Here is a 7,369-nt window from a genome sequence, read left to right on the forward strand (position 1 = left end):
CCAGTAAAAGGTTCCTACAGCCATTTGACTTTCAGCCCAAGGATCAAAGCAATTAACTAGGGAAAGAAAAGGCTTTACAAGGAATAGTGCTGAGACCACTGGTAACCGGTTTGGAAAAATAAAAAGAATGGATATCAATGCAACAGAAAATACAGATATTACCAAGATGATCAGCATAGAAAACCACAACACTGAGAGGGGGGGGGGTTGTATGTAGCTATGTGTCCAATGTGGTAGGTCCATGTGGCTTCTCCTCAGGGATGTCTTGCAGGAAGTGAGTCTTGCCAGCTAAAGCAGGGAACTGGTTAAGGCAGCTGCACCCTGGTCCAACCATCAGAAAGCAAGAGACCCGAGAACTAGAAAGGTGAGGCTCACTGAGCCATTTATCCCTCCGCCCTTCAATTAACCCCACATGTGTTTATTGGCCAGGTTGGCACCATGAATTAACTCACAAACATAAGTAATTTTGTGAGAATTTTGATAAGAAATCATTAGGTTTCAATCTTAAAGTCCAGATATGGCTCCTTCTGACTTATTTTTGGCTCCTGGTCTTATGAAAACCTTTAAAAGGCACCTATTTTTCTTCAGTTAATAATGTAAAAAAGACTGCATTGATAGAGCCAAATTTCCAGGGCCTTCAATTACATAGGAATGGACTAAATAACTGGCATCATTGCTTACAGAAATGTCTTAACTTCAATGGGTTTTTGTTGAGCAATACAGTTTACATCTATTATTTTTGCTTTCAACGATATCTTCCACAAAACTTTTTGATACTCCCTTGTGTCTAATAAAGGGATGTAAGAGAAACAACAAATTCTTCATCAGCAAACATGAGGAAAGGGTGATCTAGTCATGTCATCAAAGTAAGTGTGCAGGGAAACTCACACCGAATTCTATACCCAGGTCAAGAATATAGGAATCAGAAAGACATTGTAGGCCTACAAAGACTTAAGCAGTGTACCCCTCACCGTCTTTCAGCAAGAAGGAAATATTATTTAATGGGGAAAAACATGATCCCCAAAGTAACAGTAGACAATTGCTATGCCTCAAGACTTCAAAATAGCCACTGCCACTGAAGCCACACACCACAATAGAACCGACCACGTGGGAGAGGTAAAACAAAGGGTTATTCTCTAAGATCAAAAAGCTAGAGGGGCATGATGGAGACCCAATGCCCATCTCTAGACAATTGGACATACCTTCCAGAGGGGTAGTGGGGAGATGAGTCACTTAGGGTACAGTATAGCAATAATGAAACCCACAACCTTCCTCTGGTTCTTAAACGCTTCCTCCCCCCAACTACCAGGACCCCAATATTGCCTTGCAGACCTGGTTAGACCAGATGATGCACAGCGGGACAGATGGGAATCAGAAACGCAGGGAATCTAGGACAGATGAACCTCTCAGGACCAGGGGTGACAGTGGCGATACCAGGAGGGAGTGGGGGTGAAGAAAGGGGGAATGGATCACAGGGAGCTACATATAACCTACTCTCTGGGGGACGGGCAGCAGAACGGTGGGTGAAGGGAGACACCGGACAGTGTAATATAAGATACAATAATAATTTATAAATTATTAAGGGTGCATGGGGGAAAGAGGAGGAGGAAGGGAAGGGGAGGGGGGAAAAAAGGAAAATGGCTGATTCCGGGAACCCAAGAGGCAAGCGAATTTTGGGAATAATGAGGGCAACAAATGTATAGATGTGTTTTATACAATTGATCTATGTATTGTGATGAATTGTATGAGCCCCAATAAATTGATTAAAAAAAAAAACTAAAAAAAACTAGGGGGGCAGACGGAAACAAATCTTTCGAATACATTTTATGCTGTTCAGGAGGAAAAGGATAGAGGCCATTGATTAATGTTGGACTAAGTATAATATGAATGTAAAGGCAGGCTGCTTCTTTTTTACAAAAATACATCACTTTATCGGGGGATCTAACAGCTCTTATAACAATCCATACACCAATTGGATCAAGCACATTTGTATATATGTTGTCGTCATCATTTTCAAAACATTTTCCTTCTACTTGTGCCCTTGGTATCAGCTCCTCTTTTTTCTCCTCCCTCCCTCCCTCCCCTATTCTCCCACCCTTGTTAACCCTTGATACATTATAAGTTATTGCTATTTTCATATCTTACACCTTCTGCTGTCTACCTTCACCCACGTTTCTGTTGTTTGTGCCCCTGGGGGTGGGGGTGGGGGTTTATACGTTGATAACTGAGTTCAGTTCCCCCTTTCTCCGCATACTCCTCCCACCTTCCCCCTACCCTCATGGTATGTTACTCTCATTATTATTCTTGAGGGATTTATCTGTCCTGGATTCTGCGTGTTGAGAGCTCTTATCTGTACCCCTGTATATGCTCCAGCCTAACCAGATTTGTAAGGTAGAACTGGGGCCATGATACTGAGGGGAAGAAGCATTAAAGAACTAGAAGAATGTTGTGAATTTCCTCAGTGCTATACTGCACCCTGGCTGCCTTGTCTCTTCCTTGGGACCCTTCTGTGAGAAGTCCATTGTCTGCAGATGGGCTTTGGGTCTCACTCCATGACACCACCACCCTCCATTCACATTGATATGATTGCTTGTTTGGGGACTTCTGATGCCTGATACCTGATCTTGTCGACAAATCATGATCTCACAGGCTGGTGTGCTTCTTCCATATGGGCTTTGTTGCTTGCCTACCTGATGTTTGCCTATTTAATTTCAAGGCTTTAAGACCCCTGACGCTATTATCTTGTAATAGCTGAGCACCCTCTGCTTTCTTCCCCACATTTGCTTGTGGACCCATTTTGTCTTCAGCAATCGTGTCAGGAAGGTGAGCATCACAGAATGCCAGGTTATTAGAACACAGTGTTCTTGCATTGAGGGAGAAGTTGAGTAGAAGCCCAATGTCCATCTGCTAAGGTAGGCCTTATACTACCTGATTTCAAAACAGATTCTACAGCTCTGGTTATCAAAACAGCATGCTCTCAAAGTGAAGACAGGCAACCAGATCAAAGGAAGAAAATCAGAGTTCCAGTAAAAGGTTCCTACAGCCATTTGACTTTCAGCCCAAGGATCAAAGCAATTAACTAGGGAAAGAAAAGGCTTTACAAGGAATAGTGCTGAGATCACTGGTAACCGGTTTGGAAAAATAAAAAGAATGGATATCAATGCAACAGAAAATACAGATATTACCAAGATGATCAACATAGAAAACCACAACACTGAGAGGGGGGGGGGTTGTATGTAGCTATGTGTCCAATGTCATTAAGGATGGCACTGGACCCGAAGTGTTTTTTTCTGTGGTGCATAGGGTCACTGTGAACCAGCACTGACTCGATGACACCTAGCATCAGCAATACCAGCATCAAGACGTGTCTTGCTCGTTGCCATCAAAGCATCACATCTATTCTAACCTCTGGGGGCTGTCCATGCAGAGTCGATATGCTTGCTGGATAGGGTATTCAGGCTGGGAACTTTCAGAAGTAATCATCAAGCCTGTCTTCAGCGTTGCCTCTGGGTGTTAACCAACCAACAGCATTTTGGGTTCGTGGGTGAGCACTTCACCGTGTGTACCCCCCAAAGACTTCTTCGGCTTCATCATGAGAAAATATTGTGAACAACTTTATGCCAGTGAATGAGGAAAAAATATAAAATTGAAATCATTCAAACACATAACATGTTGCAATTGGTCCAAGAAGAAAGAGAAAACCCTTAGTTTATCTGTAATCGTTAGGAAGATTGAGTAAATAAACTGAAATTGATCCACAAAAAATCACGAACTAGTGTGGTGTACCCGAAGAATACATGAATCACTTGCATTCAAAAAGCTATTAAAGTTATTTAACAGAACCACAGATTAAAGGAAAATAACCACAGGACCATTATAATGATTTTAGGGAAGCAATCACCACCATTCTAAACCCATTCACGATCAAAGCAAACAATTTAGCAAATCAGGATAGCAAATTGGCCCTTCTTTAACATATCAGATACCTGAAAAAAGAAAAAAAAGTAGAGCCATCCATAACTAATACTATACACAATAACGAGATGTGGGTTTTCTTCATTGTCAGAAAAACAAAAAGGATGAAATTGCCTATTTCAAAACTAACTTTCAACATTGAATTGCAAGTTCTACGCAGAGAAGTGGGGAAAGGATGTCGGAGGGCACAGGTTGCGTGCAGCAGAATGGGTGACTTTAGGGGGGGAACTGTTTCTTTGGGAAACCCTCTTCCTAAACGACTAGTCTGAAGGTCAGGGTTTGGGCCAAAAGAAGACAAGGCAATGGAAAGAGATAGCTTTCACAGCTGTGTTGAAATAAAGACGACTTGGACCTGAAAAGAGTAAACAGAAGATAGAGAAGAGGAAAAACTAGGAATGTTGCTAGAGACTAAAGCTTATGTTTTAGAAAGGCCTAAGGAGTCCCAGGTCAAGTTTTCCTAACATTCCCTTTTAAGGTATTTGCATGGCCACGAGTCAATCTCTGCCTTCCCAAAATCTCCAGTAACATCTTCTGCACACAGTGACATCTTCTCAGAGTAACTTTTTTTTTTTAAAGGGGCGAGGAGGTAGGACGGGAGCTAGAACTTAAAAGGATAATGAATTCTCCATCTGGTTCAACACCATACAGAAGAAGAAAAATATAAAGAACGGATGGTCTCAAATCTAAAAGAACTCAGGATAAGGCCCTGAGAGTTACAGACGACCACCATCACCCAGGTCCCCCGAGAAACCATACACCTTTGGGGCTTTATACTAGAAAGGAGCATAGAATAGGGGGTTCAAACAATTTTAGGAGCCCTGGTAGCATAGAGGGTGACACGTGGGGCCGTGAACCATAAGGTCAGTGGTTCCAACACAGCAACTGTTCCATGGGAAAAAATGGAGGCTGTCTGCTCTGTAAAGATTTACAGTCTGGAAGAACCTGACTAGCAGTTCTGTTCTGTCCTGTGGGGTGATTATGAGTCAGAATTGACTCAGTAGCAGTGGGTTTGTTTGCGTGTTGTTTTGAGTAGTAAAGTGTCTACCAATCCAGGATGCTGTAGCATGGACCCCTGGTGGTGCAGTGGTTATGTGTTGGGCTGCGAGCTGTGCAGTCAATAGTTTGAACCAGCAACTCCACTGGAGAAAGACCGGGCTGTCTACTCCCACAGACAGTTTCAGGGATCCAGATGCTATGAGTCAGCGTGCACTCGATGACAGTGCGTTTTGAGTATTTTTGGTAGCAGTGAAAGTATCGAGAGAAAAAAATTGTGAAGCTTTTACCTTTGATTCCACCAGACTGTAAGTTTGATTGTAGACTCTTTTTTTTCCATTATCAGAAGTTTACAGAGCATAGTAATTTCCCACCCAACAATTTATACATGTTTTGCTTTGTGGCCTTAGTACTACTCCCCTCAATATAAGGGCACTCATGGTCCCTTCTTCCCTCGGCTCCCCAAATCCCTTTGTCCCTCCTGCCTACCGAGGTTTGTTTTAGGCCAAATGCTGCCCTGGAACTCAAGAACACAGTGTTTCTTATGGTTATCATTCACTTTATAGGCCTGTCCATTGTTTTGATTACTTATAGACTCTATTGCTAGGTTATATGGATGTAAGGAGAGAGAAGTGCTTGGAAGTGTGCTTAAAGGTTGCACAGGAAATACTAGAATTCATTTGGAGGGAAAGTTCTGAATTTCTCTGATGCGTTTAAAATATTTCGTCTGAGGGGGACACTTACTAGAGAATATGAAAAAGATTTTTTTTTCTTTCTGTGACTTCTGATTCTCAGTAATTAAATATCTTATGCTAGATACTTGGACTGTCAAAATAATGTCAAGGTACAATTAGTTATCTTAAGAAGTGAATCCCACAGTAATCATTTAGCTTGGAAAGACTATGGCTATATTTTGGAACGTAGACTAATTTAGCGATATTAAAATGCATTAGGAACAGTCCTCATTATGGTCAGGAGGGACTATTACTATTTTGTGGCTAATTTTATCATTTAAATCACCTGATCCCGGAACATTCGGCTATAACACAGAAGCATGGGCTTAGACAAATCAACCAAGGCAATGCAAATACTCCGGAGTCACAGCACATGTTTCATTTACTGCTTTTTAAATGATGGTGAGCACACGCACAGGGAGATCTGCACGTTCCATTATTTGGCCAACGAGTTCATTTGCTAATACAACTTATCATGTGTTTTTTTTCCTGTTTATACTTTCCTTAATTCCTCTGCCAAGGTTGCATTGCTTTCTTGCAACAAACAATATTGCTGCACTAATAAACCTGTTGCTTTTTATCATATATTCTTAAAAATTATCAAACAGAATGTTTAGTCTATTGGCCAAGACTGCTCAGTAGGCTGTTATGAATCTGTTCCAGAACATTCTTCATACAGCCAGGGAAGGTTTTCTTCCTTGGAAGGCAGCTGATTTAAGCTATCCCCTTCTCCGATCACAGGCAAACCACCAATTCAATCGAAATGTCTACATTTTGTTTTTTAAAAAAACAAAAGTTTTATTGGCACAAAATTTACATATAATGTAATTTGATAGTTCAATCATTCAATTAAATCAAGGAGGATTGTGAAGTCATTATAGCATCAATTGTTGAACACCGCACCCTCCCCCCATGGTTAAATCGCCTTTAAAATGAGCTATGTGACCAGTCAGTTCTAGTGCTCCCTCCCCACGCCCACCTTCATTTCCCACTCCTCAAATCCCCATTTCCTCCCTATCACCCACTCCCCATCCCAGCATCTCCTATCAAACCCTGCCAAACTGTATCAGTTATTATCACTATGTACACACGCTTCCTGAGGGTCACAGACTGGGAAACACAACAGAAACAATAAAAACACAAATTGAAATAAGGTGGTATGGATAAAATAATAATATTATAAAGTCCAAAATACAAATAATGGGTAAGAAAGAAAAGACCCTCGTCAACATTCCAAAAGCCAGGGAAGAGGTTTCTGTCATGGAACAAGTAAAAGGTATTTGCACCCAGGACCAACTCGGGTCAGGTCCATAGGGAGGTCAGCTGGCCAAGTATCGAGTTTGATTCAGCATGTTCAAATTACAATGGTCTCTGCCAGACAGCAAGGCTGTTCCAGACCCTTGTTTGTGGCTAGAGCGGATCTGCCAGGCTCAGTCTGAACAGATACTCTGAAGATGGGTTTTGGGCTCCCACTGTCCTCCATAGCCTTCTACAAATTGGGTGCTCCTAATTCAGCTCTGATACTTTTCACTTTGCCATATTTGAATTCTTTAATTGTCATCTTCGGATCACACAAACTGGTGTGGACTTAGTTGACTCCTCGCTTAGATGGCTGCTTGGTTGGCATACAAGCCTTTAAGACCCCAGACACAATTCTGATTGATAGC

The sequence above is a fragment of the Echinops telfairi genome, unplaced genomic scaffold (assembly GCF_000313985.2).
Source record: "Echinops telfairi isolate 266 unplaced genomic scaffold, ASM31398v2 ScPeMD7_5868;HRSCAF=6743_0, whole genome shotgun sequence".
Lineage (NCBI taxonomy): Eukaryota > Metazoa > Chordata > Mammalia > Afrosoricida > Tenrecidae > Echinops > Echinops telfairi.